Genomic DNA, 24,851 nt, shown 5'->3' on the forward strand with positions numbered 1-24,851 from the left:
TGCAGGTCCCGTACAGGCCTTTCTGGATACAGAAAATGTTCGACTGCTGCCCTGGCCAGCATATTCTCCAGATCTGTCACCAACTGAAAACGTCTGGTCAATGGTGACCGAGCAACTGGCTCGTCACAATACGCCAGTCTCTACTCTTGATGAACTGTGGTATCGTGTTGAAGCTGCATGGGCAGCTGTACCTGTACACGCCATCCAACCTCTGTTTGACTCAATGCCTAGGCGTATCAAGGCCATTATTACGGCCAGAGGTGGTTGTTCTGGGTATTGATTCTCAGGATCTATGCACCCAAATTGCGTGAAAATGTAATCACATGTCAGTTCTAGTACAATATATTTGTGCAATGAATACCTGTTTATCATCTGCATTTCTTCTTGGTGTAGCAATTTTAATGACCGTTAGTGTAGTAAAGTATAGACTTAAAGGTATGAATTGGATATATTCGGATTTGTATGTTATGTTAATTGCAAATGGAGCTGGCAACGATTTTGGAAATTTTAAATCGATAATGTAGATTCTTTTCCCTATTGTCGTATTTGAAGATGCACGGCGAAGACCGGTAGCGACTGTTATCGTAAGTGTAATTGTGCCGAGAATGAGAGCCAGCGCAGCTCAGGTAATTTACAGCGGCCACCATCGCACTCTCCCACGTCAGTGATGACGTAAGGGTTTCAAATCCGGCTTTCAAAGGTGAAATTTTATAACCAGATCTAAGGTACAGATTGGTCAGAAACAGTCTGAGAAGCTCGTAAGGATGTTACTGGCTAGAATGTGCTGCAAAATAATTGTTAAGAAAAAAATCCATACGTTTCGCCACTTCCGAGTTAATTAGCATTGAGGTTAGCCGCTCGGGACGTTGTGCGCGCGAGTTGCAACGGCCCGCCAGATACAGTTAGTGTCAGCTGTTCTCGCAGCGTCGATGATAGCGCACGAGACTGCTCACACTTTGACTCGGATTCGATCCTTACCACCGTTCCATCGCCACTTGTTGTCTCGTTCTCTAGTTGTGTCTTGAGAAAGCAAACGAAGAACACCGCTGGCGATATCGGCTGCCAAGCCACTTGAATTCGCGTGCGCAGCAGCCTGATAGACTTGAAATGTTGCTTTCCCCTCCTTCATTTACCCTTTTTTCTGTCGGTTTAGTTTTGCAATGACATGTTGTGCGGTTCGGCAGCGGTGATGCAATCTGCCTCTCACTCTCACACTTATGGTGATTTCGCGCCTTAAAAAACATTAATGAGATCTCTGCTCGTAATCTTGGGAAAGGTGTTGGACAATTCGCAAAACTTTAAAACACGGGCTACATTCGTTTAAATGTTACTTAAAATAGAGGGCAGATCCGCCGGCAAATGCGCCGCGGCCCGCTGGTCGCAAAATAACACACAGTCTGATGACATGTGGCGCACAGTGATACGTACGCCACAAGCACCACACACTGGAGGGCCCCGTCGCCACAGTAAGAAGGGCACTGGCTTGTGTGAAGGCGGGTAAGCAGGACCCCGAGCCGACCCGTCGACGTGGCTAGGAGGAGGTGCGCCACGGTCGCGTATCGGCTTCTACTACACGGAGCGTACTGTCTGTCACTTCCGGCCACTCGTCTTCCCATCGACACAGGTCTCTGCGAGGCGACAGCGTGCAGAGGGATGGCACACTGAAATCACTGAGGCTCACGACACGCCTCGCCGGCTGTTCGACCCGCCCTTTGGTTCTCCGCAATACCCACGTGCCCTGGCACCCACCAGAAAGACGCCTCCTGTCCCAGCCGTTGTAGTTAGAGGACGGCTTCCTGGGTATTCTGGACTACTTTATCTGCTGCGTACAAGCGCCTTAGAGAGTAAAGGGCACTCAGAGAAACGGAGCAGACAAGAAATTTAGCACTGGAAGAATGTCTCACCTGCTCCAGTGCCCGCAAATCGCGTATAATTCTGCGTCGAAGACACTAAGGACCTCAAGGACATGATCCCGGAAAACGGCAGGGCAACCAATGGAGTTGGTTCAAATGGCTCTGAGCACTATGGGACTTAACTTCTGAGATTATCAGTCCCCTAGAACTTAGAACTACTTAAACCTAACTAACCTAAGGACATCACACACATCCATGCCCGAGGTAGGATTCGAACCTGCGACCGTAGCGGTCGCGCTGTGCCAGACTGTAGCGCCTAGAACCGCTCGGCCACCACGGCCGGCACCAGTGAAGTCCCCCTGTTTAGACCCAGCTGTAAAGGTAGCTGTATAGTTGTGGTGCTCATATAAAATGTCAGAAAGTACAGCAGAAGGGGGAGTGGAATCTCTCCTGCACTGCGCAAATCTAAAATGACGCCGGGCGTCTCCAGTAACCAGGTAGCAGACTGTTGAAACGCTGGATTTTGGGTTGTAAGTGCTCCACACTGAGTGACTCCAGCACACGTGGACCCAGAACGGCGTTGTGGCTAACAGACAGTTGGAAAAAAGGAATTCCAGAGACGGACAAAAACAGTACGGCACGTGGGTGAGGCCAGAGCTACGACGAACTTACGTGCCGGACGCATCATGAGGAGCCGCCGCCGAATAGTGAGTAGCAGCTACCCAGTCTCAGCACAGAGGCTGGGTAGAGGGTCGGACATATCAGCACCCGTCAAGGTCTTCAGATAAGAAAGCCCTGCCGTGCAGCCAGAGTCCAGCCGCACACGCATCAAAGCCCTATGAAACTGGAGTAGACGTGCCCTGTCTGCTCCCCAAGACCTGTGGCTAAGGCACTTTATGATGATCAGTGCCTTCAGTCTCTCAGGTGTGGCAACCACGAAAATCTCGAGTGAAAACTAAGGGCCAGTAACCTCACCGAGCCTCTAAAATATGGAATGGTGTCCCTCATATGCAAGTCGGGTAAATTAAAAATATGACGAGAACGATTAAAATGAACACACACACATTTATCCGCAGAAAACCGAATACCCGTCTTTCCAGCAAACTCCTCTATCCTACGCTCTGTAAGCTGTTGCAACACTGGAGGAGGTACAGAAATCAGCGAAATCGCCCATAAGCAAGGAGCACTGGCCAGGACTCCTTATCACAGATGCGATACTGTTCGTGCCTATTTCAAAGAGGATAACACTTCGAACACTGCCCTGAGGGACAACATTCTCCTTCTTGCAAGGATCTGACAGCATGACACCGACTCGGGTCCTAAACACCTGCTGAGACAGGACATTCTGTATGAAGATGGGGACGATGGCCGCGAAAACTGATGCAGTTGTGCGAGAACACAGAGTCTCCAAAGTGTGTCATACGCCTTACTGATACCGAAAAATGTGCCGATACAGTCATATTTACGTACGAAAGCCTTCTGAATAGTCGGTTTTAGCAGGGTCAGATTGTCAACAGTCGACCGCAATCTCCGGAATCGGCACTGAGAGCGGCTAAGGAGTTGACTGACTACCAGACTAGACGACAGTTGACCATTCACTCCACGGTCTTTCCTAGGCAGCTCGTTAAGGCAATACTCCAATAATTTAATTACTAGGACACGCACGTTCGATCCTTTCCTTGTTTGAGGAGAGGTACCAAAATTGCCTCTCTCCACGAGTTGGGAAATTGATCTGACTGCCATGTTAAACGAGGAGGACTTCCTCTGGGGCTGCTGGCCAATTTCGAATCATGCAATACCGGATTTGATCGTGACCTAGTGCAGTATGATGAGTCTCAAACAGTGCTGAATCCAGCTCCCACATGGAGAAAGGGTAGTTGTTGGACTCATACATGTGGGATCTGAAGTCCAACTTGCTCCTCTCTGCTATCGCACAGTAGCGGCGAAACACCAGATCTTGGCTGGAATTGTCAGTAGTTTACACAAAATGCTCTGCCAGCGTCTGAGCGATGGCTCTGGCAGTTTTTTGGACACGCCATTGTTTCAGCATTGCTGCTATCGGTTTTTCTGTGGTTACCGGAAATCTTCCAGATGGATTCCTATACTTTTGTACTCGTAGAAAAAGTGGAAAGATTGGTAGGGTGTACAGACGCTTGCCATGACCTTTTCTTGCTCTCCTTAATTACACGTCGAGCATTGGCTCTTGCAGTTTTAAAGGCTATGAGGTTGTCTGCTGTCAGGCAGCATTCAAACCGTTGAAGAGCCGGCGGCTGGCCCGGATTGCTGAATGGCACTTAACTGTCTACCAAGGTACACTTCGCCTCCTAAGATGCTACTGACCTATCGATCCGATAGACCTTAGATCATGACGGATCTCTCGAACTGTGTGGGCCACCCACTCCTGGACGCTGTTGTGGTGTTCAAACACAGCCAGTTGGCTAGACATCGTCCAGTTAGCCTTGCTGACCATCCATTTTGGTGGTTTTTCTTCAGGGAATGCTCCAGCCAGTAGGCGAATGCCGAGTGGGAAATTGTCACTAGAATGGAGGTTGTCAGTGAGCTCCCACTGAAGAGAATCTGCAAGGGCTGGACAGCAGAAAGAGACGTTAATGTCAGAGATTAGTCCAGTAGAACAGAAATGTGTGTGAGTAGCCATGTTGAGGATGCAAAGCTCGTGAAACTCATGAGGTTCTCCAAAACCCGACCATGAGTGCCCACAGGACATGGGCTTTCATGCCTGCCAGTAGCAGATACAGCACGCAGTGATCATCCGACCCATATGAACTTCACCAGCAACTGCTAGCAGGTAAGTAGCCAGGGGGAGAGCAGAGGTGTGATCCATGATATTGACAAACACAGCAATCCCTTCCTTGGCTCTGTTCCCAGTCAGGCCATCCTTTCAGTGAAGGATATAGCCCCAAAGCACAGGGGCATCAGTGGCTTTAAAATGTGTTTCTTCTAAGGACAGGCACAAGAGGCATTCCTGTGCTAGCTGCGTTAGTTCCTCTACATGTGTCCTGAACCCATTAATGCTCCACTGTAATATGGAAGCCACCTATTACGGGGATTGTACTTTCACCCTGTCTTTCCACCAGGCAGGGGAGCCTGTAATGGCTGGGAGGAAATCTTGAGGCGATTGCCCCTATCCGACATGAAGGTCCATTAGCTCTATCAAAGAATCAGGAGGGATGCCAGATAGGCTGACATCGACATTGTTAGGCTGTTTACTACCAAACTCTGTCTGGGGTGAACGCTTGGCCTTTGTCGCTCTGAAGCCTACCCAGAGCAAAAAATCAATCATGGCAGTGATAATGACAGCCCTGGATCGTGGACCAGACTGAACAGATTGAACCTTTGAGGAACTCCCTGCTCCCTCATAGTTAGTTACCTCGGACTTGTCTTGTGTTTTGGGAGGAAGAGTACGCTGTGAAGTAACTGCAGCAGCACAAGTATACTGACAAACACAGGTACTAACTACCACTAACCAACACTAGCTACCTCTGTGTGTGTTGCAGCATCGGTTTTCTGCACTGGCTATTGACGCAAAGGAGGCAGCGAACATTGGGGGCTGAATGGTCTTATGAATCTTCTTTGCCTCACCATAGGGGATTCGTCATGTGGTTTTAATCTCCTATGTCTTCTGTTCTTCAAGGAAGACATAACAATCTCTACTCCGCAAAGGGTGCGCCCCAGAACCTTATCAGACTTTGGAGGAGATGAACATCATATTCCCTCGTGGGCAGCCTTACCACATTTCCCATAAGTGGATTCTCACTTACATCCAAGAGTGGTGTGACCAAAGCGCTGGCATTTATAACAGCACGTTGGGTTGAAGACATAGGGCCACACAGTTAAGTGAAGAAAACCGTGCTATTAAAAGTGGAGATGAACAAATCGGATTTTATACCCCCTTCCACCCATTTCATAATATTCTGCACATCTATAAAGCCTTCTTGGGGCCATTCAATTTTCAGGTCTTGTTTGGGGATGTGCGCCATGTCTCTACATGTTACAACACGTCTACTGTAGTTTAATGTGGTGTGGAGTTCAGCCTCAGTGGCATATTTCCCAGGAGTTTTGGCCTCCTGCAGATTTGTCACTTGTTGGGAACTTGATGTTTCCACAAACAGTGTCCCATTCCATAACCAGTTAATTGATTTTAAAGCGCCTGGAATCCCTTCTTAATCCTTTTTCGAAACTTTCCTCTTTCCTTTTAACCTACAAACACACACTTTCGCCAGATGCTTGGGTTGTGTTGCTAAAAATACTAGTATTCTTTAATAGCCCTGAGTCTGGAGGACTGGCTACATGAGCCCTCATATTTGATTGGGTGTTGGTGGGAGAGAAAACTTGGAAGAGTCCATCTCGGACCACGAGCAGTTAGACAGAGCCTCATAGAACTGAGTTGCGGCAAGTTTCCCAGAAGTTTCCTGCCAACGACTGTTCCACCTTAGCAGCCATGCATCCCATCAGTGCGCACCACACACACTAATCTGCACACGGATGTCGGAATGAAAAAGACTCTATTTGACACTGTCTTTAATGACACTTCATTGGTTGACCTCTTTACATAATTCACTGTATACATTGAATAACCTCCTCAAAAACGTTATTAAGTGAAGTGCATTCCAATGTGGCTGTGTAATCACGGAAATGATAGTGTTTGGTATTACAATGACTTAAAGCACAAATGAATCTAGTCTTTCAAATATTACGGTAATACGTGGCTATTGAAATAGGTCACAAGTGCAACAAGTTTCCATGAATAATTAGTTGGCAGAGCTGAAGTGGAGTTAGCTTTCATCTACTGCGAGTGGGCCGATCGTCTTAACATGTTGCTAAGTCGCTAATTTGTGGTACAGTAGTTGTGCAACAGGACTCATTTGTAGAGCCTCGCGTGTTAATTAAACCTGCTGTGGAGACAGTGCGGGCAGGCACGGTGCAGGAGGCGTCAAAATAACTGGCCGAGTCCCCACTTTGTAGGAGCTGCCAAGTACTTTACGAGACGCGGTGCTCGATCCACGTAGGTTCGGCTACCGGCGATGGGCTGCACTGCAGGCCGCCATTAGGGCTGCGGAGCACCCTGACGGGCTGCGGCCGTGGCCGAAGTTCCGACAACTCGCGGTATCGACGCCGCGTTAGGCTGACCGGCGATCCGGAACAGCGCTTACAGAATCTCTGTCAGGCCTACCGAAGCAGTGAATACTCTTTACTAATATCCGGCCTCTACTTCACGTCTTCTCTGTCTGGCGCTCCGGAATATGGCTCCAGAGAAGTTTCGTTCTCTAACCAAAAATTCCGAAAAAATTAAGATGCGCTGACGCCACCAAGCCGCATGGCTGTCAGTAGTGTCCAGTCACGGATATTAGCGCCAGTCACAAATGTACAAGCCCTCCAGAACGCCACGAAAAATCCCACTCGAACTGAGAGGCTTGCTGCCAAAAACTGGCAAGCGTCACCAACTGCCTGCCAATCAGCTTGGTCTTTTAAAGTGCAGGCAGGAAGACCACAGTGGGGATAGAGCAACCGACGCAGCGGAATACTGTGCCTACGTTACGTGCCGGCTCGGTGGACGCGCCCCGTCTCTGAGCCGATATTCTAAGAATGTAACGATACGACGCCAGGTTGTCCTGGCCAAGGCGCGTCGGCGTCGTGCCGGCAGATTCCGTCAAACCCTCGCTGCCTTCCCTCTGTGCGGGAGAAAGACGAGGGCGCACCGCCGTTGCCACCCGGGCCCCGATTTTCTTGGAAGCCAGAGGACGCGGCCGCCCACAACTCCCCCCGTCTCGCCTCTCCCAACAACAGATCTCGGAAAATGTAAAGTAGCAAGTGCAGTAAGACCCGTCACCTGATTCCATTCGAACGAAAAGTAATTAAAACCCTTGGCCCCGTCCACCTCCCTATCACCAGCCCCCGAGAGGGCAATTAAAGAAAATAAATGAGAGAGGATAAGCCATATTGGTTTGGCGTCTCTCAAACTTAAATGGATCACTTTTAAATAATCTAATTTATTTCGTTGATATAGAACATAAAACGTAATTTGAGGTCAATCATACCCATAAAAAATAGAATTTGTTGTAAGAATGGTTGTTGTTGTTGTTGTTGTTGTTGTGGTCTTCAGTCCTGAGACTGGTTTGATGCCGCTTGTTGTGGATTGGCAAGAGAGCCAACCCACTATGAGGGGAAGCCGAAAGGCACACGTTTTAGCTCACGCAGGCTGGCGTGAGGTCTGGAACAGCTCAAGGAAATGAGACTAGCAAAAAAGGACGTAGCTGTGGAATACTTAACTTTAATCCATAATTGGTGAACATCGCTCTTGACTGTACATGTTTTACAGCATCAATAGTAACTGGTAATGGCGCCTTGCTAGGTCGTAGCAGATGACGTAGCTGAAGGCTATGCTAAACTGTCGTCTCGGCAAATGAGAGCGTAATTTGTCAGTGAACCATCGCTAGCAAAGTTGGCTGTTCAACTGGGACGAGTGCTAGGAAGTGTCTCTAGACCTGCCGTGTGGCGGCGCTCGGTCTGCAATCACTGATAGTGGCGACACGCGGGTCCGACGTATACTAACGGACCGCGGCCGATTTAAAGGCTACCACCTAGCAAGTGTGGTGTCTGGCGGTGACACCACACCGCTCTCCATGCTACTCTATCCTGTGCAAGCTTCTTCATCTCCCAGTACCTACTGAAACCTACATCTTACTGAATCTGCTTACCCTATTCATCTCTTGGTCTTCCTCTACGATTTTCATCCTCCACACTGCCCTCCAATACTAAATTGGTGATCCCTCGATGTCTCAGAACATGTCTACCAACCGATCCCTTCTTCTAGTCAAGTTGTGCCACAAACTTCTCTTCTCCCCAATCCTATTCAATACCTCCTCATTAGTTATGTGATCTATCCATCTAATCTTCAACATTCTTCTCTAGCACCACATTTCAAAAGCTTCTATTCTCTTCTTGTCCAAACTAGTTATCGTCCATGTTTCACTTCCATACATGGCTACGCTACATACAAATACTTTCAGAAACGACTTCCTGACACTTAAATCTATACTCGATGTTAACAAATTTCTCTTCTTCAGAAAGGCTTTCCTTGCCATTGCCAGTCTACATTTTATATCCTCTTTACCTCGACCATCATCAGTTATTTTGCTCCCCAAATAGCAAAACTCGTTTACTACATTAAGTGTCTCATTTCCTAATCTAATTCGCTCAGCATCACCCGACTTAATTCGACTACATTCCATTATCCTCGTTTTGCTTTTGCTGATGTTCATCTTATATCCTCCCTTCAACACACTGTCCATTCCGTTCAACTGCTCTTCTAAGTCCTTTGCTGTGTCTGACAGAATTACAATGGTATAATAAGAAAAAGCGAGCTTGAAACTAAAAGCTGTGGAATCTTAGCTGCCCACAAAGCGCTCTAACAGTCACAAACTTTCGTGTGCAATACCGTTAAACTAATTTTTATCAGAGACTCTTCACAAAGAAGATCGACTTGTCAAACCAGACAATTGATTGTGAGTATTTGAAAGAACATTCCAATTAGCATGGGTAATACCCCAATCATTTACGAGCGATTTAAACCAATAACTAGGAAGACCGCTATCGGAAGTGCAAGTGGCAATCCAGTAAGTACTCAGCACTTCCCTTTGACTGCATTTGTGAGCTACTGAGACCAAGTCCAACTCTGAATTAATACAAACGCAGCGCAAGCTACGATTTAGAGAACGTGCAAGTTGTGAGTCGCTCACAGGAAAGAGGAGAGGACTGCGGCACTCGCTCTCGTAAGCAGAGTGGCCCCGTCCAGGGCTGCAGACCGGCGCCTCGGCGATACGAAGTCGAGTCGGACCTCGCGAGCCCTCGCTACAGCCGCACCTCCCCGCTCCCTCCAGGAGACACCGTCCTCTAGGGAGAATCCGTCACGGTTACCAGCCTGCCAACCCACGATTTCTCTTTACAGCACAAACCACGGGGGACAAAATGCTAAAATTCTTGAATAGCTTCCACTGTTTATTGCTCAGTTGTTCGAAGCTTGGCACACCAATTGCTGTACTCTGTGCATCAATGGCTTGAACTGGCTGCCGACAAAACAAAACAACGAGAACTCTAGGCAAAAAATTCAAGTGACAATTTCCCCGTAGAGCTCAAAGTCTCTCTCGATGGGGCCTTTCAACCATCGCCACAATCGCCTGAATACTAAAACTCTCTCCCGTCAAGAATCGAGTGCCGCTCATACCTTTCTGAAAGCAGAAAGGCCGGTAGAGACCAAACGGTCTCTTACTACAGAAACATTCTGTATATCGCAAAGGAAATACAACGCAAATTCACAAACGGGTTTGACAAAATGGTACATGAATGAAGCACCAAATGTAAGATACAAAATAGAATAATTGTGTAAGGAGACGATGCACGACATTTTCAGCTCAGTCTTACCGTTGACGTTCCTGAAATAGAACAAGATAAACATTCCTCAGCTGGAACTGCCACCCATTCCTGGACTTAACCGCGCCGTAGGTTAATCTAAAATAGTCGATAGCAATATGTTAAAAACGCAGATAACACTGTTATCCGTAGTGTGAGAGAGAGCCCTTATAAAAACAGAAACCGCGTCTCCATTGGCAAACGACAGTCAGTCAAACACATAGCGCGCTCCGAAGACAAGTCTCCACACTCAAGTAAAAGTGCAAATTATGGACTATCTGTACTCATAGGCACATACATACTCAAATATACTCACAAAATTCAACAAGAGCGCCAGAACTCGCTAAATACTAAATTGATTTTGACAGGCATGAAAGACGAACAAACACTGGATACATGTGAAAAAAGAAAAAAAATTGTGCGCACCCAAAAAAGGTGATTACATCTCTATCTAACTTAAACTATGACTGACGCATCGTTCGTTTGCTCAGTTCTTTCGTCATAATGACGAGGCTTGTGGTTGCGTCAGTTCTGTTTAGAACTGTGGCGACCGTTACTCCCGGCGTTAATATCTGCTCCGTCATGAGCCCTACTTATCGGGTTCATCGTTCGCATTTCTTCCTTCCCGTTCAAAATCATCTATGTCGAATAGTTTTTGTTTGTTCTTTTCTCTCCCAATGATTCAAATGGCTCTGAGCACTATGGGACTTCACATCTGAGGTCATCAGTCCCCTAGAACTTAGAACTACTGAAACCTAACTAACCTAAGGACATCACACACATCCATGCCCGAGGCAGGATTCGAACTTGCGACCGGAGCGGTCGCTCGGTTCCAGACTGAAGCGCCTAGAACCGCTCGGTCACACCGGCCGGCTCTCCCCCAATAAGCGACCACTTGGGATCCGATGGCGTAGAATAAACAAACAATGGCATCAGCTCTCCATTACTGTACGGGTTACCCAGATGTCGATACCGTTTCAATAACTCTTCGAAATAACTCGCGTATGACTGGAATCTTGTTGCGGAAAGTGGAGGAGCTCTAATTATACTGAGTCGCACTCTATTTTGTTTGGCTGCTGAGCAGTAGCCTTTCATTATTTCGGGTCCAGATGCCACATTTTTGAAATGTCGGTAATACTTCGGTAGTTACTTCGCCGCTAAGATGACTGCTCATGCATTTAGTTTTACGTTGGATGGGCCACTGGAGAGGACGCTCTTCCTAAATTGCGATATCCACGTTTTAATGTGTAGATTTCCGCCTGCCTTGAACGTTACAAATTTTGTTAGTGGAAAGAAATGTTTGTCGTCAAATGATTTTTCACGCCCTGACATGGGCGCACGTGTGGTATTTTCTCCCCTAATAACAACCCACTGCATAACAGACGATGCTGTGCCACGCAGTTGGGGACTTTCATATGTACTGCTTGCATCTTCGGTGTGAACTCTGTTCTGCGCTACAGATAATAGTGGTTACACTACACGAGTCTATTCCGCTTCGCATTTTAAACTTTCTACTTCACGTTTTACGAAAACCAGTTCTTCAGTCGCAGTAAACCGGACTGGTTCAGTCATTTCAGGAACTTGTTTTTCCTCTATTACTGTGCGTGTTAAGGCTTTATTTGCGCCATGAATCCTTTTTTATTTTCTTAACCAAAAGGTGCCCCTACCTCTACTTTTCCTATTTCATCTTCCACTGGTTATAATCTATTTACACTGCTCTCTACTTTTTTGAATAGATCTCCGGCCCCGTTCCCAAAAGACTTGATGTACGTTCGACTTTTTTTCTAAATCTGCCATTTTTTTATGAACCATTTCGCCTCCCCTCTTTCTCCTTCCTTAGCTGACCATGCTCCTTGATGTGTTGGCAGAAAAGCCAACACCGTGTCGCTAGAGGAGGCCGAAATGCACGCGTTTAAGCTCACGCAGACTGGCCTGAGGTCTGGAACAGTTAAAGGAGTTGAGTCTAGTAAATAAAGTACGTAGTTGCTGGAATACTTAACTTTAGTCCATTATTGAAGAACCCCGCTCTTGATGATACATAATTACAATCTCAATATAAACTGGTAATGGCGCCTTGCTAGGTCGTAGCAAATGACTTAGCTGAAGGCTATGCTAACTATCGTCTCGGCAAATGAGAGCGTAATTTGTCAGTATATCATCGCTAGCAAAGTCTGCTGTACGACTGGGGCGAGTGCTAGGCCGTCTCTCTAGACCTGCCGTGTGGCGGCGCTCGGTCTGCAATCACTGATAGTGGCGACACGCGGGTCCGACGTATACTACCGGACCGCGGCCGATTTAAAGGCTACCACCTAGCAAGTGTGGTGTCTGGCGGTGACACCACACTCCTTCTCTACTGGTTTCTGCCCTCTCTGTATCGGCTTCGGCTTTCTCTCGCTCCTCTTCTGCTTTCTGCCTAACTTCCTCCGCTTCCCTGTCCTTTTCTTCAGAGATAGCTAACAACATTGTAATCCATCGTGGAATCTCCCCCTTGCTCCAAAAATTGCGCTGCAAGGCGTCACACCTGTTCCGCTTACGCTATTTTATTGCTCATTACTCTGCTCACTAACCTGTTGTCTATCCTGGGTCGTGGGCAATGGAGCAGTTGCTGCTGCCACTTTCCCCTCTGGAGATCCCGCAGTAATCTTTTCCCATTCAGTCGGACTTTCATCATGCGTAGCTTGTAACGTTGTTACTTTATTTTGCTATGATGAAAGCGGTACTGATGGAGAATAAAAGCGGGTTAAAAGCTGTGAGCTGTCTGGGGAAGTTAACCGTGCATTTACTGCGCAACTGTTTCACCAGGTAACTAGTCTAGGTTTACCAAATTCCCAATCAGACTAACATTGATTATAATCTTTTAATAGTCATACAACAACCGGTAATATATACATATATATAAAAAAGGAGAATTTAAATAAAAAGAAAGAAATCAGTTTATATTTGGAAATTTATTTTAAGATTGATCATTGAAATTTCAGCATATTATACGTGAGTTATAACTGAGCTGGTGCCTTATTTAGGACTGTGAAAATGTGAGATTGTAATCTTACCGAACACATAAAATATGGAGCCAAGATTGGGAGACTGCATACAACACTGCATTCATAAAATAACACACGAAGAACGTTGAAACATAAGCAAGAGGAAATTAACCACAACCAACAGATTCAGTTTTCACCCAAAGAAATTACGTTCGTAGCACAATCCTGTCCGTCATGTAATTACCACACACTGGTATACTAAATTCATACCAACTCTCTGTGAAATCTTCCCAAACAGAATAGCCGAGGGCTACTTTGATGATTACACCACATGCTTCACGTGGTCAACTTGGTTTACACAAAGCGTATAACTCCACAATAATTTTGATAATTAAAATAAATTAGATCGAAAAGCAATTTACAAAAGAAAAACCTCGAACTGGTTACTAACGTCTTACTATTAACCTGATGGGTCAAACAGTTACTGATCAACACGTGGTTCCACTTTACTCACAAAGTAGTGACAAAGCAACTACCGGAAAATAATCTGAACTTCACACGAGAATTACACTGCGCTGCAATTTAAGATAACATTAGATATTTTAGAGCTAAACCTGAAATAAAAGTGATTAAATTTTCAGTTAGGCTGAACTTAAGAAATCCATTGTCCTACGGACTTAGCAGACACGCGCTTAGCCGGAGATCTTACCACTTCAGACGCTCGCCACGGACAGACTGACCTGCGCTCCTACTGAGCGTGCTTCCCAAATACAAACGGAAGTGGCCAGAGGGGCAGCTTCCTATACCAACATGACAACGGACGGCCAGGACCATACTAAGAATAGAAACCTCTTTGCTTTTAGAAAGCGTAGCTACCTGTTCCGACGTTGGTCCTACTGTTCTCTAGCAGACAGCCTTGTCTGCTACCCTCAAGCATGCAACTAGAAATACATTTGCTCATTCATCCTCTCACACAGAAGGGAAGGGGGATGACAGTATCTTATCATATACAGTATATAAAAGAAAGCGGATGTAGGTTCCGTATGAGACTGTGTGACATGAATTACATATAAACTGTGTTTTAAAGTGTAGTAGTGTGACAGATCGTTCTTGTGTAGGCGTACAAGTAACATGTTTCACTGCTCAGTCTCCTCCCAGATAGTCAGAAACACCACAGTAAATTTAGAAGAGGAATTTATGCCGTAAATGACAACAGACTTAAGAAATGAACATGAAAGGAATCCAACAGAGACCTTTCATAACCCCAACGCTCCGGGATAAGACTGTGCAGGGAATTTTCTGGCCATGCTAGGACATTCCCAAGCAGGCTTCTCACACCCTACTTAAACCAAAAATGTAAAAAAAAAAAAAAGGCAAAAGGTCACCAGCTACTTGCTAAAACACAATAGTTTCAACACATCTTTAGAAACTACCAAATACAAAGAGAAAAAAAAAGAGCACAATCTGTGACACCTATTTAAAAGATAGTGTAGACCTAATTCGGTCAGCAAGTAAAAACAATGGTTCCTGTGTCATTAATATGAAAACAATTTCTGGTTGTTACCCTTATGGAGTTCACCAGTATTTGCTCATTGCAAGAGCCAACTGATCACAGGAAAATTTATGACTGTTTATTAACAAGCAAAATTTATGAAAATAGCAAAGGTGCCACAGCAATTAAAAAAAGACCATGAAATAACATCAGTATTATAAAGCAGAACATTACAATGCACAATCCACAAAAGCAAAAAAAAAAAAACAGAAAAAACATGTTTTACAAAGTGGTTATCGCAAAAAAATTCTATATCTTATAAAACTAATAATTTGTAGAACTAAAATAACTTTGTGGCACTAATTTATTCACTCTACTATATTTCAGATAGTTAGCAAACAATGACCACTGTGTCATTATACTGAAACTACAATTAATTAAGTGATTGTTACCCTTATGGGGTTCCTCACTATAAATATGCCCCATGCAAAAGCTAATCGATCACAGTCCAATGAGAATGAATAGCTATCTGATAAACGAAGCAATGCCACAGGAATGAATTTACGAAACAAAATATCACAAATCTAATACATCACACAAGAACAAATATTGATCAATAAAACAGCTCTGAAAGTACAATAGTCAACATCTAAAAAAAACACCAATAAATAAAACACTTGCAAAATACAAGAGTCAAAGTCTAAAAAAAAAAAAAGAAAAAAAAAATAGAACACCTGCAAAATATAAGAGTCAGTCTAATAAACACCAATAAATCGAACCCCTGCAAAACACACGAGTCAAAGTTTCTGTGACAGAAACACACGTATATGCATTGAACTAAGAACCGTATAATCACTGTTCACTGACACACTCAGTAGTTCCACTGTTCCGAGGCACAATATAAGGGGAAGGGGGGAGGGTTCGTCACCGCAGCTGTCAGTAGGGATTTTTGTCCATCTGTTGCGTGAGATCCCGCCGTCTCTGCCCTCTCATGAAGTTTCTCTTGCTGGCCCGTGTCACGTACATCTCGATTTGGTTCCATGTTTGTGTTGTCAAATTCGTGCGGTATCCTCGATTGACACGCCAGGTTGATATTCCTGAGCAAGGATGACACTTAATGGCTCTTCTTTGTGTCACCCTTAGCGACCAGAGAACATCGAACCATGATTTACTGTCGCTTGACAGTGGGCATCCGTCAGGAAATGTTGATAGGCGTTGTTGAAGTCTGCCAATTTCTCTGGACAGTACCTGTCAAAAGGCTCCACGCCCCTTGTGTTGTTTCACCGCGGCCGTCTCGTCACGGTCGCGTGCGTGTGGTGCGTTGCCAGCAGATGGATTTCCGTGCGGTGGACCGCTCGCCCATCTCAGGTCATCGCCTCCAGGAAGGGTCGCACGGGGCGGCCGCCCATTAGCTCCAGGTGCAAGGGAAAGTGTTTGTCCGGTACCCTTCTTTTGTTGTCGGCCGCGCTCCCGAAGTGGCCCGGTTGACAGCGTGTCCTGCTGGGAAACCCGCCAGTTTACAACTAGTCCGGCTGCTCCCGCTGTCTCGTAAGAGTTTAGCCGGTTCGCTTTCACATTCTCAACTGCATTCACAGAATTTTTTTTTATAGTTATGTGATTACACAATGTCATACATAATACCACTTAGTATTGTCTTTCACAATTTTTAAGAACAAAAGTGAGACTTAATTTTTTTTAAATAAAAAAATTAGATGAATCGGCAATATAAAATAAAAGTTGAATGACTTGACAATGTAAAAAAATAAAAATTAAATAAACTGACAATATAATATTTAAATCCACATCACTAATGTGGTTCACTTACGTTTTAATAAATCAAATGCTACTTATTAATTCACTAAAATGAATAGGATTATGCTTTGTGCAAGTATAGGTCAGGACAGCATAGGGTTCACATGTTATTTACACACACACACACACACACACACACACACATACACACATGCACACCTGTTGTCTATTCTACAAACTAACTACCCATAAACATGCATTACTCAAAATTCTACTTCACTCCACTACTAGTTAAGCCAACAAGCGACTTCAATGCTATTTCAACACCGTGTATATACCACTACAACATTGTTCTAATTCGTCCTCTTCTTGACGCTCGCGGCATACGTCTTGTCACATGATAAATATGGAGAAACTTTCCTTAAACATACACAGTAAAAAGAACAATGGTTATTTACACGCCAAAACATTTATACCAGTTCACACACCTGAAAAGAGACTCGCAATAATACATTTATCATACTCATACACTCACACATGAAACAGTAAGAAAATTTCATCTAAAATTACGTTATCTCAAGAATTAATCACGCAGATGACTCTGAGAATGGTAAAAATATCTGCATTATACAGGTTATACTACATTTTCTTACCCATTTTGCTGCGATTTCGTTCCTTCTTTAAGTTACCTTTCGCTTCCAAATCAGTTATTTCGCCTGTGGTGGTTATTCTGGACTCATTTCTCATGAATGGCAAAATTGTGGTCACCTCTATTCTGTAAAACAGTTTCATCTTAACATGTTGAACTCACAACAGACACAAAAGATCCGAATCCTCGTGTAGTTTAAATGACAAATGTTTTGCTTCATCCTTATTGCCTTAAACCAAGCTTTCCTTCGGTCCCATAATCAAAGTTATTTACTCTTCCTCTACATTCAAGAGGGAAATTTCCTCAGTACAAATCATATAGGCTGCAGTGCATCCCGCACCAGCGAAAACAGTAAGCTGTAATGCTCACAGCATCAGCAAAACACATAAACGTCGCTTTTCTAGGACAAGTATTAACGCAGAATAATTTTTCAGGCTCTGGCTCAACATCAATCAAGACTACAGAAAGGATCCATATTTCTGTTCCACTCTCCATTTGCTGAAAAACTTCTCGTATTTGACTACCACAATAATATTTCAGGGCCACGTAAATTACACAAACCAAAATTCTTCTTTCACCTTGAAGGGAAGGAATATACTGACGAAATCCACAGACAGCACTTTACATACTCAGCTATAAAGAACAAAAAAAGATATATCATCAATATTAACATATTAGGGCATATTGGGAAGCCATTGGTTAAACAATCGTATTATCACATCGTGTATTCAAGATTCCAAACTTACTCATTCCTTTCTCAGAGTTTTCCTATCTTAAAATATTCATACAGCACGCATACTATAGTAAGAGATCCTCATTTATACTGACAGATCTAGAATAGTAATAGATAGATAGTAGCACTGAAAGCAGAAAATCGGAAACAAGGCTACTAACAGCTGGGGACCTGGGTTTGCCAGACCCATAATACCCACAGATCGGATATTCCCCTGAGTTTTGCATTAATTCAACACAGATCTTGCTTCCCTCAGGAGCAACTCTTTTCAATTGACACAAAAAAACATAAACAGCATTTTACTCGTTCACAAAGAAACCTTTTATCGTCACGTTTGAATCCAACTAAATCCTAATTGCACAAGGAAAGAAAAAAAATTAAAACATCACTTCAATCAATCACATAGAAACATCTTTATCATTATTTTTACCAACATATTATTCAAAATGCATTTATCACAAATGTAAACTAATCAATTGTTTCTCTTCACCGTCCTCTCTACTCCTCACTGCCCTTTCTACTCAATGTATGGTTTTACGTTTGACACATGGTGTAGCCCTTTTGATTTCTTCGATCGAAGAGTTTCATCTTCTATGGCGTTTTCATGGGGAATCTTCCTTATCCGATACGGGCCGTTAAAGAGATTAAAAAATTTCTTGCAGACACCTGACCGTTTGTTAGACAGCTTGTGTGATCTGATAAGAACTTTTTGTCCTACATGAAACACTGTTTTTTCACGTTTTTCTTATACGCCTTGACTCTGGCTTCTGCTGCACGCTTGATGTTGCGTAAAGCTAAGTCAACAATTGCGTAGTCTCGACTCTAGTGGCCAAGGCACCACCTCTTTGATTTTGCTCGGGGGGCTCCTTGTTTTTTAGCACAGTGATTGGCGGAAGCTTTGTTGACGTATTAGGCAACTCATTAATTATGTTCTGAAATCCTTTTAGGTGTATGTCCCACGATCGGTGATCACGACTGCAGTATAACCTACATAATTTTCCTAATTCACGCATAATACGCTCACTGGGGTTTAATTCTTCTTCTTCGAAGCATCCGCTGCCAGTATTGCGATCTAAATTGTGGTCCATTATCCGAGATAACCCTTTTCACGCTCCCAACTTCATGCACAAACTGCTTTGCAAATGCAGTTGCCACTGCCCTTCCTGTGACTCGCTTCAACGGAGTCAGACACACAAACTTGGAGGTTAGCTCCACCGCTACGAAAACATATGCAAAACCTGCTTTAGATCGTATTAGTGGTCCAAATAGATCCACGGCCGCGACGTCACAAAGTTTGCTTGGTATTATCGGGTGCAATGATGCAGCATAAGTCACTGTGGCCGCCTTTGCTCGCTGACAAGGTCCGCACACTCTAAGTACACCACGAATACGCCGTAGCATGTTATTAAAATAGGATGTCTCTTTCAGTTTTTCACAACATTTCTGTGCTCCGAAGTGACCATAACTCAAGTGTATGTACCATATAATTTTGTTTACGAGTTCCTCCGGAATCACCAACACCCATCTGGAGTCGTCCGGGGCTCGTTTCTTGAATAGTATTCTATTGCGCACTAAGTAGTACTGGCGTATTCCTACATTCTCCTTGTCCTCCCACTTCTTCTTTATATCTTTCAATACTGCGTCCTTATCCTGTTCGTCCGCTATACTCCCTAAAGAGGTGGTAACAAAATTCTCGAACGCTACATTCTTAAGTATAGGATGCTAAAATTATTTTCACCGAGTTCCCTTTCTTCTGTGTGAACCAAACCTATAGGAATGCGCGATAAAGCGTCAGCAATTACATTTTTCTGTCCAGGAATGTATTCTACCGTGAAGTTATATTCCTGTAGGTATAGTGTCCAGCGTCCCAGTCTCCCATGCGTGATTTTTGTGCTCATAAGAAATTGGAGTGCACGATGGTCAGTGTACACCCTGGTGGTGCTCCCAAATAAGAAATACCTAAATTTTGAGAATGCCCAAACTATCGCTAGCGCTTCGAGTTCTGTCACGGAATAATTTTTTTCACATCGAGAGAGCACCCTGCTCCCAAACGAGATTGTTTTCCAAGTTGTAATATCATCATTTCCTTCCGTTTGAAACAGTACCGCACCTAATCCTGACAAGGAACTGTCCGTCATTAAACAGAATTCTTGTGTCAGGTCGGGGTGCACGAGGATGGGAGCCTCTACCAATGCCTTTTTCAATTTATAAAATTCATCCTGTGCCTCTTGATCCCAGACCCACAAAGCGTTCTTCCCTGTTAGACCACATAGACGGGGTGTACCAAGTACACTAAAATTTATAAATCGCTTATAAAAATTACACAGGCCTAAGAATACTCGCAACTGTTTTTTATTTGTCGGCATTGCACACTCCGCTATCGCCGCAATTTTCTCCGGGTCAGGTTGTATTCCATTTGCTGAGACAATATGGCCTAAGAATTTTATGTTCTCTCGTCCGAACTGTGACTTATCTAAGTTGACTGTTACACCTGCCTTCTCAAAAACATCCAGTAGTCTGTTCAGAACGTCATTATGGTCCTCCCACGACTTTTCCGCAATTAATATGTCATCCACGTAAATTGTCACTCGCTGTTTCAAATCATCAGGTAAAATGCTATTTAATCCCCTTATAAAAGCAGCTGATGAGACGTTTAGTCCGAACGGGAGACGCCGGAATTGGAAACAATTTCCGTAACACAGGAACGCTGTATATAATCTGCAAGATGGGTGTAGCACGATTTGCCAAAAACTCGAACGGAGGTCGACAGATGATAGTACCTTTACCCCGTGGAAACGTTGTAAGAGTTCCTCAAGGCTCTCAGGCCTGTCCGTTTCCGACATAACAATTGTGTTTATCTGTCTCGAGTCTAGCACCAAACGAACTGAGTTGTCGCGTTTTGGCACGACAAGCAAGGGTGAGTTGTACGAGCTTACTGCCCGCTCAATTATTCCTTGTTCTAACATCTTGTTTATTTCCTTCTCCACCTGGGCTTTATACGCCACGGGAATAGGGTATGGTCTAACGGAAAACTTCTGATGATCACGTACTCTGAATTGGTAAGTAAAACCCTTAATCGCCCCCGGAGTCTCAGAAAATACCCGTTCATGATTCCTAAGTAGGCAATACAATTTCTCCTTTTCCCTGTCCGTGGTTCTGACACCCGCGATGCTCTTTCTCAGTGCATCAGCAAAAGCAACATCTTTCCCCTGCTCACCAGACGTAGAGCACGACTCACTTACATAGTTCACGAGTAGCTCCAGTCTGGGTTGCGACTCGGTTTGAGCTTGAAATTTTAGGCAACTAATTTCTGATTCGGCACGTAATATGCGTTCATCAAATACTAAATTAATTGGCTGATACCCAACTTGAACTGTCATTACTCCTCCACCCATGTCAATTACTGCATGGTGGGTATTCATGAAGTCATTTCCTAAAATCATTGCCACATTCAGCATTGGGAGCACAAAGAAATTGTACTCAAACTCTCTTCCCTGGCAGGTAAAATTAAGCCGAGTCTGCCTTCGGATTTCTATGCTCTTACCGTAGATTGCGCTCTTCACCTTTATTCCTCGCACTTGAAAAACGGGCCAAGTCCCAGTCCCTTCGCATTTTTGAAATGCTGCCTCGCTCACTATCGAGAAAGGGCTTCCAGTGTCAATGACACACTTAAAACATATTTCGTTTACTGCAACTGTCACGACTGGATTTATTCCCAAAATTTTAGTACTCGTAGTTTCTTGCAACAAATCCTCTCTAATATCTTCCCTCTCTATACACCGTATGCACTCCTTTGCCATGTCGTTCATTTGTTCCGATTGGGCGCCTTCTGCGCTGATCGTTTGTCATTGCCGGTTTTGTTCATTTCCATTTGCTGGATTATGTCTAGGGTTAGCTGGCCGAATTTCAACATCATGAGGTGCTCCGCCTATAGTCCTATTCCCACCGTGTTCACCGTAGTATCGATTCTGGTTGCCGTAACTGTTCCGTTCACGATTCTGTCCACGTCCTCGATCATTTCCGTTGTTCCACCTGTGTTCGCGACTGTTACCCCAGTTTCTATACGGCCTGTCCTGATTATTGTTCCGTTCGCGTCGCGACGACCAGTCACGCCGTTGATTAGTACTGCGGCCACGACTGCGGTCGCGCTGCTGTGCCCCGTAATAACTTTGTGCCTGATTAGGCGGGCATTCTGCTGTATTATATTCCAACTCTTGGAGAAGTGTCTTAAACGTTTCCACGTCCTTTTGCATCGTCCCGCAAGAATGACGTGCCGCAAGTGCATCGGCAATTTGGTGATGCATATCCTAATTAGTTCCGCAGGCCCGTATGGGTCGTATAAAAATTGATTTGCCTGCAGCATGTGGTCGAATAGGCGTGCAGGGCTGCCGAAACCAGACTAGTTCAAATTTGTCAGCATAATTATGCCATGTTTGACCCTATCTTGTGCCGCTTCCGACCAATAGGCGGAGAGAAAGGCTTGTCGAAACTCCCGAGTGGAGTTGCAGTGACGCGCTGCCGACCTCATGCGAATCGCCGGTTCGCCTTCCAAATAGCCACACATATATTCTATCTTATGTGAACTTGCCCAGTCGGGGGGAAGACAGAACTCAAATTGCTCGAGCCATACTCGTGGATGTATTCCTTTTTGCGAATTTCGGAATATCTCAAACTTTCTCACCGTAAGGAAATGTTTGAAATCAAATCTCCGCATTTCCTTCCGGCAAGGCCCTTGTATGTTTATATTCGTCTCATGTCTGCCCCTCAAAATACATTCTTCCCTGTCGTCAAAATCTCCCTCGTGGCCGGAGTCCCTCTCTGCACTGTTCGTACGGCTATTTTTAGTGCTATTGGCGAGTTCGGAATCACACGCCATGCGGTTTTCCAGATGCGCCACGCGTTCTTGTAATTCGCCTGTTACAGCTTTGTGCTGCCTGTTCACTTCGAACTGTCCCTTCTGAAATCTAAGAAGTGAACGCACTTCTTCGGTCTCTCTACCGGTGTAGTATTGTTCTCGCTTTCCGTCAGCTTCATCGTGCCTAAAATGTCCGCTAATGCCGCAATCTTATCATGTATTTGTCTCTTGTCCTCCGCCACAGTCTGCTTCAATTGTTCTACTTGCTGTTCCAGCGCGTGAATCGCTAGACTGTTGTCCGCTATTGTGTTGCTAACGGACGTGGGACAATGCGTTTCCGCCTCTTGGACCCTCGACAGTACCTGCTGGTGTTCCCTTTGGCATTCTTCTCTCAGCACTTGGAAATTCCTAAGTAGCTGTTCTTTGCTCTCTTTAGATTCGGCATCGCCACTCCGCTTGCCCTGTTCTAAGGCTTGCAGACGGTCATCGATTTGTTCAAAGGTATGGCCTAATTCTTTCATAATATCACTTTTTATTTCACTTGCCAGATTGTTTATTCTTTGTGAGATATCATCGGACACTCTCTGGATCGACTTGTCGACTTTATTTGTCTGCTGGATTAGTTTTTCGTCTATTTGTTCACCTAGCTCTCGGATCGATTTTTCTGATTTCTCTGTGTTTTCTTTATTTTGTTGCAACAAGGCTTTCATGAGTTCTGCCAAATCAATTTGGTTAGTTGGAGGCAAATTTATTTCTGGCTCTACTGTGATCGCGTTCATCCTGTTTTGCATTTCGTCTGAAGTATTTCCCATTGTATTTTCGGAACTGTCCAACGCATTAACATTCGAAATCAAATTATCCCCTTGGTCCATGTTGCTTAAGTTGTCGGACCGCTTACTTTTAGCTTGGTTACGTGTCTGCATTAGTGCAATTTATACCCGGTACGCGACACACTAATCAAAATAAATGTGACCCCCAAAAATTACGACAGTCACACGAAAGATACCCAACCTAGTACGCACTTTTTCACACGCAAAACAAATTTTTATCTTTGATCGAAACAGTGGAATTTACAAGCGAGAAAAAAAAACACACACACATATAAAACACACAAATATAGAAAACAAGACAAGACAAACAACACAACGCCGATCAAAAACGCCGTGAATCTTTTGAAAGTCTGCTCAGAAACAACGCAGAAGTTGTTTGAGCGCTGTAGGGAAAAAAAAATAAGATTATAACACGCTCGCAATCTAACGTTTCAGAGATTCTAGAGTCTAGCGGAATCACAGAACAGGGTCGCCATGTGTAATGTTGTTACTTTATTTTGCTATGATGAAAGCAGTACTGATGGACAATAAAAGCGGGTTAAAAGCTGTGAGCTGTCTGGGGAAGTTAACCGTGCATTACTGCGCAACTGTTTCACCAGGTAACTAGTCTAGGTTTACCAAATTCCCAATCAGACTAACATTGATTATAATCTTTTAATAGTCATACAACAACCGGTAATATATACATATATATAAAAAAGGAGAATTTAAATAAAAAGAAAGAAATCAGTTTATATTTGGAAATTTATTTTAAGATTGATCATTGAAATTTCAGCATATTATACGTGAGTTATAACTGAGCTGGTGCCTTATTTAGGACTGTGAAAATGTGAGATTGTAATCTTACCGAACACATAAAATATGGAGCCAAGATTGGGAGACTGCATACAACACTGCATTCATAAAATAACACACGAAGAACGTTGAAACATAAGCAAGAGGAAATTAACCACAACCAACAGATTCAGTTTTCACCCAAAGAAATTACGTTCGTAGCACAATCCTGTCCGTCATGTAATTACCACACACTGGTATACTAAATTCATACCAACTCTCTGTGAAATCTTCCCAAACAGAATAGCCGAGGGCTACTTTGATGATTACAAAAAATGGCTCTGAGCACTATGGGACTCAACTGCTGAGGTCATTAGTCCCCTAGAACTTAGAACTAGTTAAACCTAACTAACCTAAGGACATCACAAACATCCATGCCCGAGGCAGGATTCGAACCTGCGACCGTAGCGGTCTTGCGGTTCCAGACTGCAGCGCCTTTAACCGC

Source organism: Schistocerca americana, chromosome 6 (assembly GCF_021461395.2).
Source record: "Schistocerca americana isolate TAMUIC-IGC-003095 chromosome 6, iqSchAmer2.1, whole genome shotgun sequence".
Lineage (NCBI taxonomy): Eukaryota > Metazoa > Arthropoda > Insecta > Orthoptera > Acrididae > Schistocerca > Schistocerca americana.